The sequence below is a fragment of the Pempheris klunzingeri genome, chromosome 22, assembly GCF_042242105.1.
Source record: "Pempheris klunzingeri isolate RE-2024b chromosome 22, fPemKlu1.hap1, whole genome shotgun sequence".
Lineage (NCBI taxonomy): Eukaryota > Metazoa > Chordata > Actinopteri > Acropomatiformes > Pempheridae > Pempheris > Pempheris klunzingeri.
The window spans coordinates 12,714,959-12,727,670 of NC_092033.1; the positions used below are offsets into that span (position 1 = coordinate 12,714,959).

At 43.7% G+C, this 12,712-nt stretch overlaps 1 protein-coding gene across 2 annotated transcripts in view; it reads left to right on the plus strand.

Moving 5' to 3' along the window:
* The first annotated feature begins 3,485 nt into the window (after positions 1-3,485).
* The window catches only part of syt1a (synaptotagmin Ia), a 152,874-nt gene continuing 143,647 nt past the window's right edge, over positions 3,486-12,712 (plus strand). For both annotated transcript variants that reach the window (XM_070853811.1, XM_070853812.1), the window contains exon 1: positions 3,486-3,568. The gene's annotated coding sequence lies outside the window, so the exon portion shown is untranslated. The remainder of the gene's footprint in view (positions 3,569-12,712) is intronic.

Genomic DNA, 12,712 nt, shown 5'->3' on the forward strand with positions numbered 1-12,712 from the left:
CGATGTTTGCTTCCCCCGTTGTTTCCGGGCCTCAGAGACACCTCTGTCCTCCAGGACGGGAGCACTCCGAGCCAGGCTTGTGTAGCCAGGCCTGCTGGCTGGGACAAGGCCAGGGCCTCGACTGGGGCCAAGCTATTTCTGAACAGCACCAGGGAGGATGCAGCTGGTGTTCCTGCTGTGACGGTGTCAGTGTGCCAGTGGAGCCCCTCCAGAACCAATGAGCTCTTTTATATCAAGACAAACCGCCATTAGGGCCAGTAATCACTGTACAACCCATGGGTGGACCGATGGCTGGGGACACACAAGGAGAGGAGGTTTTTATTTGGCAGGAATTTTTATTTAGCGTATACTGAGCCAGTATTGGGCTTCACACAGAGGTAAACAGCACTGCTTAGTACTGATTTGGTAGTGTGGTCGAAAATATGACTTTTCTGAAAAGCTTCATTGCATTTAAAATGGTATTATGGCCTTAAACAGCTGTAAGCAACCGGATAATTGCATTACCATGGGTATGCAGAGTTCTAATGGCCCATAATAGTCTAAAAGCTGTTTCAGAAGTTTTTCCACCCTGACAAGAATGAAGTGTATAGAAAACAGTCATTTTTGTAATTTGTTGGAATTTCCCACAATAAATAAATATTTATCGTGGCACAACACATTCAGATTTATCCAAATTATCAGTAAATTGAACTTCAAAGGTCCTATTGTCACTGTGGAAACGGCAAATATGAAGTCTGTCTCACCCCAAGATATATTTAGTAGCTGTTTTGGAAATGGGCTTTATGGACATCACGGCAATATTGACTTAATCTTACTACTAATTATGATCTGCTGATGAAGATCATGTGCTAGATCAAGCTTGTGGTAAAATAGTTTTTTTTTTTAATTATCAGTCAAATTCTTGGTCAGGTCCAACATATGCTGACATTTTGTGAATGAAAATGTTTTGTAACTATAAATGGACCATTGATTATTGGATTCTTGTAATGAAAAACAAAACCATGCTGGAGAGAAGGATGACCTTTATGTGCTGGATAAAGAGAGATCACCACAGGGTGCTACAGTATGTGACTCATCAGTGGAAACAGTCACACTGGTTTTCTTGGGTTTTTGGAGTCAGGCTTGACCAGAGTCACTGACTGACATGATAATAAAATAATAGATCGTGAACCTTATGTTGAGATTGATTTTAGCTAATGTACAAAAACATATACTCTGTGTCACACATTCCCATTTTATCTAAAACTTAAATGTCAAATGAAGTAAAACAGAAATGTTACCATAATTTATCTATTCCCAAAAGTAATTCCGGCTTGACTAATACCTACGCAGATAACATATAGCCTAAATGAACATGATTGAGTTGGGAGACCTCTTCTTTTTTTAGGCCGTTTTAATTTACTTTAGCCTGGCTTGTAGTTTGGAACTGATATGCTGCAGTGTGAGCTTATCGTGACACTTGACTGAACTTTACTACCCCTAATAACTTTCGGTGATTGCAGCAACGTACTGGTACTTCTCACACACCGGGAGAGGTTCATTTCCCACTTCACAGGTTACCCACAAGCCCACCGTCCTTAAAGGGTAAAGCTCGATTAGTAACACACAGGTGCAGTTAGACTGTAGCTGTGCATTAACCTAACTTGCCTAAAAAAAGGTAGTTATTACTGTCAGTGGAAAATAACTATATTAATTCATGTAATTAATAAAGTAAAATTGCCTCCCCAGCAGACCCTGTTTTTCATGAAACATTGACCTAGAATGTATTACCATATATTATCTTAAAAATACCCTAAGATAACGTAATTGAACTAAGGGGACCCATGCTTTTCAAATTAGTGTTTTATTTTCAAAGCTGCACCATATAATTGACTGACATCTGGGTCATTTTTAATTTAATTTTAAGAAAATCATTTCCACCTTCACCCATCCACTACCTGCATCCACTATGTAAAGTGAAGGGGGGCTGTGGTCCATCTGAGCTGACCTTGGGGTGAGGGGCAGGGTAACTCTGGACAACATGCCAGCCTATCACAGGGCTCCACATACAAACAACCTACATTACACAGGCAGCTTGGAGTGGCCTATCAACCTTACTTACATGTGTTTGGACTGTGGGAGGAAGCTGGAGCACCAGAAGGAAACTCATTCAGGTACACATAAACACCATTTGCAATGAACCAAACATGCATAAACTGAATAGAAAAAACTACCACTGAGTTTGACAGAAGTCTCTAATGCCTAATGACCGCTTTATTTACATAGATTCTAAAGTGTTTGCTCATCATCTTACTCTAGTGATCACAATATATTGTATACAAAAGACCCCCCATAGCTCTTAAGGACCAACACCTCACCTCACTCGTCATGTGGAATATTTTTTATGAGAAAACATAAGACAGAGAGCTCTATTCATCCAGCAGCCTGTCTGTCTGAGTGCACCTGTGCACCGCTTTTATTCAGGTCACCTGTGCAGCCAACTTTGTTACTTCAGGCAGATAAAAATGGCAAATTCAAGACTGAAGGATTAATGACAGTTTTATTGAAATTGAATGGAGTATATGTACAGCTAAATCATACAACATTAGTAGTATCAAATTTCTGATTTTGACTTCAACGAATTTCCAAATAATTGATGGGATTATGACCTCTCACTTTTTACATTGGTCTGTACACAACAACATATTCAATCACTCTAATGAAAGATTGTCCTTGCAGGTGTTTTTGTGGCTTTTCTTTGGGGAAATCATCTTCCCTTTATGGATGAGTTCTTGTAGCATGTTGTGTGTGTGTGTGTGTGTGTATTTGTTCATGTGCAAAGGCAGGTCATGGCTTACCATGAACTGGCAAACATTCACACACACAGACCTCCCAGAGGTTCCTGAGATCCTAGGGGAGGGGACTTTTTTTGATGTGTCCTTGAAGGTGACGGGCGCCCGGAGGGGCTGAGAAACACAGACAGGGCATGTTAATATGTGCAGAAAGGGTCATCTTAGGTTACACAGCGTTGCCTACCATCCTTGGCGTCTCCCCACTACCCAGCCAATCACAGCCAAGGACTCAGTGATGCAGTGCCCCTCTTACTGGAGGGATTCCTAGGAACTGCTGTGTGACGATGCTGGCTTAAACAGCCCAGAGTCCCTCCTGTCTCTCTCACAAATCCCCCTCCTCCCGCTGTCTGCCCCCCAGGTTTCTTTCTCCCAGCCTTTCACGAGGTGCATCCACCGCGTGATTTTGAACAGAAGATGATCTAGCGCCATCCACACTGCTCCCACAAGACTGGCTATATAGACGGCAGACAGAGTCATCATCCAGCCCTCTTTCTCTCCTCCTCCTTCTCTCCTCCAAACCAGGCTCCACCTCTCACTTCTCCCTCTCTCTCTCTCTCTCTCTCTCTCTCTCTCTCAGCCTCCCAGCCTCATACTCACACACATACACACACACTCTCTCCATCTCCTACTCTCTCTCTCTTTCTCTCTCTCCAAGACTCCCTTCTCCTACTCCAGATGAGCGTGCCTCCTTATCAGGACAAGCAGATTTGGAGCTGAAGGTGTGCTGCTGTTGCCAGGTAAGAGCTCACGCTTCCTCTTTGGGCTCCCCCAGAAGTTTCCAAATAACGGGGCATCTCTTGTCTGTTTTGCGAGTGTGTTTTTGTGGCAGGTTGAATGTGGGTTGGTGTATCAGTGTCTTGGTGACATAATCAGGAAGGGTGGGTGCTTTGAGGGTGCCACAGGGGAAGTACACTTTGCTACAACTCCCAGCCCCTCTCTGTGACAGCAATTTTGGCGCCTGTTTTCGCCGCGTCTTTCATCGCCATGTGCACTGAAAGGTTTTTTGTGCCGGCTTGCTTGTTGGGGAAACTGCTGAAGGGTACAGGGTGGAGTGCAGCTGGTGGTAGCAGATCAGCTTCAACATATAGAGCATGTCTCTGGTTGCGAGGGGAGACCACGGTGTGGATGCGTGGGCAGATGGAGAGACGAGAAAAAGAGGGGAGGGGAACGGAGATGCAAGAAGAGCAGCTGCTTTCATCCCATGGAAGCTAATCCCTCCGTTTGTTCACCTCTCTCCTCTCTCCATCAGATAAAATGGGCCGGCTGTGGCTCTGGTGCCCTGGCTTTTTGTTTTTTTCTCCGCTCTCCTCCATCCTTCAATTGTGATGGGTTTATCTTGGAAAGGGAGGAAAGAGGCAAGCTATTGATTCGGAAATGAGCTGTAATACCATTTGAAAAGGAAACAAGACATCCCTCTCTGTCTGTGACTTTTCTCCTGCATGCTTTTGTTCCTGACTGTACTCTGTGCTGCTAATCTATCATACAAACTCACCAGTGATAATGAATTCCTGCTGATAGTCACAATCTTTTAAGCTTAAGATGCTATACAGTGAGCAGATACAACTGAAAAAAAACACTTGAGTTCCATATGTTACTCAATATCTCCGCTATTGTTGTGATTGGTGGGAACCCCCCCTTGCTGTAAACGAGGCTTATCACCCACCACAGGTTCCCTGATAGAGTACCGAATGGCTGCTGCCCAGTGCACATGGTAGAGATGGCTCCTGGCTCTCTGCAAACATGTCAAGCATATCCATGATTGTAGTGCGGCTTCGCTGACAAATAAGGTTTTGTTATGAGACCTCTCGCCTGCTCCCAGATTACCTAATATCTCAGGAGGCAGGATCAGCCGATGCAACTGGAGAGAAAGGAAAGAGCGGGGACGGGGTGGGGGGGGTGGGGGGGGTCGGGGTTGCTCAGGTGTTGCTGTTTAGCCTAGCACTTGGAATACATTATCCAGGAAGCTCCCGTGTGTCAAACTGTTACCAGGTGACAGAGAGAGCGTGAGCGAGGCAGCGCTCCACGCTCCCCCCACCCAAATCTAAATGACCCCTCAGCTCATTTCCCAAGGCAGAGCTTATGTTTACATACTCTCTGGGAGATTCTGCAGATGCTCCATTTCATAAGCACTAACTGAATCAGACAGGCCGGGGCTGTGCCTGCACTGATGGATGCTGTGAGGGCTGTTGGCTGGGAATAGCTTTTTGAAACACCTAGAGGGTATTTTTCATGCTCTTGGGTTTCAAGGCACCCTGGCTGAGTGTAATCATCACCCAGAACTTTTCTGGAATTGTGTGATATAACTTTGGGTCAGGATGAAGCTTTACTGATGCCGTGAATTCTTCTTTTTGGCTGTAAAAGCGCTACACGTCCTCTTCTGATCTTATTTACACCAAGCTGGAGAGGGAGGCGGCAGACGTTGACTCCCAAAGTAATCAAGTGGCCACTCAGCTGTCGCCAGAGGTGTCGTCATGTTTTATCAGGCTTGTTAAAGAGCTATTAATGAGAAGTACAGGCCCTAAGTCCTGCGTCTGTTGTCCGAGCACCGCTAACCTTTTGTCTGTCTTTTATCTTGAGTGAACTTTTCAAAAAGCCAAAGGCCATCAGCATAAAAGGGCATCTGCCAGGACTACTTTGCATTTAGCTGAAGCCTCTCACTTACGATCAGTTTATTAGAGGGTGGAAGCAGAGGAAGCGGAGGCAGGAAGAGGGGAAGTGTAACTGAGGCAGCAAGACAGTAAAGAGAATGAAGCGGATGTTTGTTTCTGCTCTGGATAGCAATACAAAATGGTGGATATAAATAGCATACCTCTTATGATTTGACCTTGTGTGGCCATTTGGTAGTGGGCGCCTGTGAAGGGGGACCTGCACAGATCAGTGACACTGCCAGCACAGAGACGGCCTCACGCTGGTTGAGATGGATGTCTTGGGACTAGTTTTCCTGCTAGTTTCTAGAGGACTGTTCTCTGAATACGTCCTCATAATCAACATCTTAATCTTGTCATCTCATCGGCCTTGTATCACCGTAATGATTGGTAGTATAGATAAATACAATTAATGATAGTGTGGTCATCGCTTAGAGGATTATCACTTTTTAAGAAGCTCAGTCCTGTATGAAATAATGAGGTCCTGTGGAGTTGATTAGGCTATTGACTGACTATTCATTACAGTTCAGTCACAATCACCGGCACAGGTCAGGTACATCGATTGAAAACTGTAAAAAATATAACACTGGCCTTAGTTTACAGTTTCACACTAATGTAGTATGCAGTCCAACTGACCTTGAGATGAGAAGGAGGAAAAAACATGAGAGTCAATCACAGCTCAATTTGTCATTAAGATTTTAAACAGCATATTTTCAGCTGCAGGAAGAGAGAAGCAGCTTTCTGTATAAAATGACACGAAAAGTTAATATGCATCATTTCTAAAATGTACTTCTGCTATCATTAAGTATGAAGTGTAGAGTGGTTTGATTCCTCCAAATAGCCATGAGTTCCTGCAGTTTTTCTATTAACTGTTATTGTTTTCCTCATGGAAATGAAATATTGAACACTGCCTGTTAGCAAGCCAGCAAGGAATCAGTGAGTGAGATTATTCTCTACAATGCTGTTTTAACCTTCAGTGCATGGACATAGACTTTGGTTTTTCATGTTTTCTAAAGCTCCTCCACCTTGTATACAAATCGTATCCTATCTTTCCAGTGAAGAATAAGCCTTAAAATGTGACTGTTGACTTGAGTTTATTATCTTGTTCACATAGATTGCTTTCCAGCATCAAAGCAAATTAGACTGTGTTGACTGTTTCAGACGCAGGCTCATCGATTTAACTCGGTTACGTCAAATAAATTAAAGAATGCAAAATATATTTACCTGAACTGATTTTCTGACAATAAAAGCATATTATTGTCATCCTGAACCCAGAAATTTTAAACGTTCCATATTAGGCAAGATCCACTTTTCAACTGTCCACTGTCTTTTCAACTTAAATATTTGTCCCTGATGTGCTTACATCCCGCCAAACTATGAAAAAAGGCCGTCCCTTCTCTGTTTCTCCTGCTGCATCTTTCAGTAAATGTGTGTGAAAACACTCCGTTTAGATTTGGCTCCTCTTGTGATAAAGGGATCTGTTGTGGGTGTGACCTCCTCCAGCCCTTCAGCAGGCCGACTGTTCCCCTCTCACTCCCCTCCTGAATCCGCCATTGTTCTCCCCTGACTTACGCCAGCGTTCTTCTAAAGTGTTCAGACAAGTGGCTGGAAACAGCTGCTGCAGCCAAGTGTCCTATGAGAAAAATAATGTGTGAACATTTAACCATGTAAACCTGTTCTGGCAGGACCTCCTAGTATGAACTTCAAAATGAGCAGAATATGGGACCTTTAATCTTACTGATCAATTCTGGACAAGATCTTAACTGCTTCATGATGAAGCTGCTTGCTGTTCAGCTCTGCTACACACTTGGACTTTTTTTTGCCAGTGTCTTTTGTTACATGTCGTACAAGGGTGACTTTCAAACCCTTCAAACAGGACTGGCCTTTTTATCACTTTATCACCCTGAATTTGTCACTTTCCTGAAAAACATTTCGCAAAGTAAATTCCATCATGTGTTCGGTGATAAGGCACTAATTGGAGAAGGCCCTCCTCGTGGCTTTTATTACAAGACTAAGTGGCATCAGCGTTGTTTTAAAGGCCCGCCACTGATAGGCTAATTAGCTTGGTCTAAGTCCTGATTTGGAGCTCAGTGTTTGACAGGGTGTGTAGAACTCAGGACTGCTTGATCTCTGTAGACCCGCCGAGATAAGACTCAGATTACATGATGAATCCATACACACATGCTTACAAATACACACATAACTCACAGAGTCAGATATAGCGACAGAGATGAACAGAATACTCTTTAGCATGCAAAATGTTTGTACTCTAGTTTGAGGCATTTTCACATAAATAAGCATCTGTTTGCTCTGTTGGTGACGGGTAAGAAAAGGATATTAGTATGTGCACTGACAGCAACCACAGGTAGGCAGAGAAAAGAAGGCCACCCGCAGAAACCTCAATCTTTTAGTACAATTTGAGGGTAAAAAAAGCTCCCACTGTTTGATCGTTGGGATATTCAGGGCGCGACCACCCCAGGTATGATCATTTTCCACCAAACACTTCACAAATCACAACTTAAGGTTTCACCGCTTACTCCATCGTGCAGCTTATTTGACAATGCGACATCACACGGGGTAAAAGCTGCTGAATTTAACAGAGCACGAGTGGCACCTCTCTCCACAATAGAATAGGCTTATAAGGGTGTTTTCATTTGTGCGGAAGAACCGAAGCATTGTTCGGTTTGCAACAAAAGCCTATTCTTCCAGCTGTACGCGTTTGCATTTAAATGCATTTTTATCAGCCGCAGCATGGTCAAAACAATTGCTGTTAAGTCGCAGCGAGTCGGAAAAGATGGCCTGAACAATGTCTAATGAAGCCAGTCAAAAAACAAGTCTGTGTTGGATATGTCTGCCTTAGTTTGCAGATTCAACAACAGCCTGCTTAATTAAATACAGTATGTGAATGGCTTCAGACTAGTCGGAGAGAATTAATGTTACAATGACCTCATTTAGGTTGGTCTTCCCAAGGAAACTCTTTACAAAATATAATACTACAGGATGTTATTGAAGTTAAGAATCCACGTCTGTGTGTACATTTCCAACTGCCTGGCACAAATGAACAATAGCCTGTACAAAGTGTTTTTACAGGGGCTTTACTTTCATGTCTTTGTCATGACTGTCTGTCAGAGAGGTTTTCATTAAAAGAAGTTATTTTAGGTGTAGACGTACAGTATAGCATTGGTGGCAGAGGGGAGGTGTTTCATTGTGATTGGTAAGGATGAGAAAATGATTTTTGTGGCAAAACTTCCAGTCTGAGAGCTGTAATTTTAAAATCCCCTTTAGGGGGAAATTGCTTTTGCCCTCCTACATTTTTTTAATATCCTGATTCATACTTAGCGCTGCTGAAACGCATCATCCCCCCGTAGCATTTCTCCTGCCGCTGCCCGAAGGTGCTTTGTGAGGAAGTTATTAGAGATTAATACCATCTGGGTGTGTGGGACTGCTGAGGGACGCAAGTCTTGCCCCGTGTGCTCTATGTCTGTCCTCCTGAGCACCCAGCCTCACCTGGACATAATGGGTGAAATATCCCCTTTTCCCTAATGAAAGAGTAGATTAATTATTACTGAAGGGCAAGCAGCATAAAAAAGAGGCCCAGGAGGACATTTTCAATGTGTCATGAATGTAATAAGACATTTAAAAAAAAAAGGCTTCCTGTGCTTACCTGAAATGCTCATGCACATCCAGCTAGCCCTTAAGACACATGGGAGCATCCCATGATGCACCTGCGTGACATGCTGATGTGAAGGCAGTAACTTAAGGGGAAGAAAATAAAGGAGGAGATGCCATCTTACCTCCAGGGTAATGTCACTAATAATGTAGCCAACTGCTGTTCTTTGTGTAATTGCCTTTTTGCCTCACATTGTTACATTTTTTTCATCAGAAATGATTAGATTAGAGGTGCTCCACTATGGTCTCCCGTTGTTTTAGCCATTCTCTATTGACAGTGGAAGTGTCAGCACGGAGATGAGCCTAGAATCCAAATTACCAGTGTCTATTCTTCATCTCCCATTCATGACTTTGTAAGAGTAAAACAGCTGCCTTTTTGGGGGAGAAATCCTGGTCTGAGTGTCATAAAGGGGAATGCATCAATTTGTGCAAAATGACACATTGACAACTCTAGCATCATGCTGAGTCTCATCCAAGGCATAAAAGGCTTATCACGTTTTTTTACAGCTTTTCACAATTCTACAGAGCCACACAAAGGTGTCTCTAGAATATGTCAGCACAGAGAGGGATACAAAGAAAACTATGTCCAAATAAGTTGCCTCTTGGCTCTGCCACAGTTCCCTCATTGCTTCCGGGCACCCTTGGAGGATGCATGAGTCATAAAGCAACACGACACCCAGCAGTGTGCGCAAGATACAGTGGCATGATGGGATGAAAAAAGCAATTAAAATCAGTGTCATCCAGCACCGCCCTGTCCATAACACAAATGACCTTGGTGAATTTGAAGTGTTTTACAATAATTTCAACATGTGCTGGCTAGCGTGAATAGCTGTCACAGATATGCAACTTATTGCCTCTTTCATTTCCCATTTCCCTGTCAGCTGAGTGCATATTGGACTGAGGAGAGCAGCTTGCTCAAGTGAGTCACATTGCTGTATTGTTTTGCTACCAATCAAGGTCATTGCATGCTCATTAAATTCACTGTGGATGGATTAAACAGAATAAATGCACAGGCACATAATCAGTGTTACCGCCTTAATATTTTCAAGTGACCCTACTGTGAAGATGATTTAATTCCTCTCTCTAATACAGCAAGGCAAGTCGTGTCATTAGCTGTTGAACCAGTGAGTCCTTGTTTCCCAGGAACCCCCCTCCTACAGTGTGGCTCAGCCCTGCTGTAGAGAGGAGATTGTGAGGGAACGCCGAGTGATAAGGAAAAGGCATTCCTCCCTTTCACCCCACCTTTTCTCATCTCTGGCCTCGACGATTCTCCATTACTGTTACTCGAACGGCATGTGTGCCCTCCGCTGCCGACCGCTGAGATTTGCCTCTGATGCAAACATCCTTGTTTGTCGCCATGGCAACCAAGTCTCCTGCCTGCTGTAGGTTGTCATGCCAGCCGCCTCCCCCATGCTCTTCCTCACCCATTAGCACGGTAGTGTAGATGACACGTGCAAAAGCCTTGTACATCGTTCTACGTAATCTGTGCAGTTATCTTCATAAGCTGCTCTCATCACGTCACCCTGCCGTCCCTGCCGTCCCTGCTCCTTGAGGTTGCCCCCTCTTTGTAGCAGCTGCTCAAAAAAACGTTGCATAGCATTACACCCTCTACTACAGGAATGTTTGCACTTGAGAGAACTGCCAACCAGCACAGCCAGAGTCAATTGCTGGAATAATGGCACAACCAGCAGAAGCCCAGAGCTCAAAAGACGGAGAGATATAACAGCAAGTGGCCTCAATTTCTACTCCTCTTGTTTACTCTACCATCTACCAATCCCTTCATCCTTGATAAATGGAGCAGTCTGACATGTTTGGAGTTCCCATGAAGGATGATGCAAATGTGGAGGAATAGGTCCATGCTGTGCAGAGTTCATTTTCAGAGCCAAGCTTCTTGGGGGGCAGACAGAGGCCTTTCTTCCAAAACATGTCCACCCAGCCAGACGAGAAAACACTCATTACCACAGCACCACGGGGCCAACCCGGCCCACTTGGGGATAATAACTAGGCATCTGCTTAAATTTGATATAATGCTGGTGTGGTGGGTAGTCTGGGGTCTGCGATAGGGCCAGAAACCATTGTGCTCTCTAAGCTGTTTGACTCCTGCACTTAGCTGCATAAGCCGAAACATTTAAAGCAAACTGTCCGTTATTCACAACAGAGGGTTTACTGGGCTCTTTACAATGAGGCCTCAGGATAAACTTTTCCACGTTTTGAGAGGATGATTACCCTTATTTACTGCTCTGTAGAGAACCGAGAGCTAACACTATCATGATAATGACAGTGACTTTTTTCTCCTCTGTTCGATAGGATGGGCTTGAGGCTTGAGGAGCCATTTTGCTGCTGGTGAAATTTCAGAGATTACATTTGCTGTTCCTTATCTCCTAAATTAACTCATTACCTTGACATCCTGCTTTCCTTCCCTGGGAACACATCGGCCTTGAATTTATAATGAAACATGGCTGTCCCCTCACGTCCCATATGCACGACGAGATTGAGCGCAAGCCTTTAACTCTCAGCCCTGTTCTTGCCATTGATTTTGACTCCGCGGCCAGATGAATAACCTTGGAAGAGACGGGGGCAGCGAAAAAAATGAGAAAGAAAGGAAGACAGGAGCAGGGGCAAAAATAGAATGCCTCCTATGTCTGTATGTGTCTCCTCTGAAATGAAATTCTGTCAAACTGGCAGTGTGATTTTTCGTTTTTTTTTGGAGGGGAGTAAGCTCTTCAAAGCGATCCTGAAAAATTGGCTTGTCCTGATTGTTGGAGTGTGTATCTGTTGTCACTGTGTGCACCAGAAAAGTGGAAGGAGTGTGTCACGGTAATACAGTGCTGTTGGCCAAAATATTGGTGAGCTCTTGGACATATTTTCTGCAATAGGGGCCTGCAGGTCAAGCTGTCAAACAACACAGTCGTTGTGTTTCTGCTGTAGTGTCTCAGAATAACAGGAGAGATACAATACACAAAGTTAGCATGCGTATTGGTTACTCTGTAAATCGGGTTCAGTCAGACCAACCAGGCAAAACATTTCAGTTCTGTCAATCACGTCCTTTCCTTGAAGCTTAAACTAATTGCATATGCAAATTGCCTCAGATTATGAGTTTGCACCCGCTGTAGGGTTTGGTGATTGCGTTTGCGATAATGATGGATTTCCTCACATTCATTTCTTAAGCATTGTTAATGAAGAGGCAGCCACTTCCAAATGTGGATTATGCATGCATTGTGCATTGGAAAACAAACTCCGTAAGGCTGCTGCCATTAACGACACGTATTCCAATTAAAAGTTGTGCCCAGTACACAGGCTGAATATTAGTCAACCGGAATGCTGCCACATTACAAAAAAAAAAAGATAAAGGCCGTTCACACCAAGATCTGTTGATTATACCAAGTAACTAGCACATCTTTCCAGATAGACTTGTTGATGTTCAGTGTCATTTTTGGGTGCTTTGAGCAACACAAACTAAATTTCTCCCTCGTTGCATTACATTAGAGACAGTAATATACCACTAAGGATTAGTAGAGAAAGTGTAATTAATAAACGGTTTATTTGTTTGTTTATCCATTATAGTTA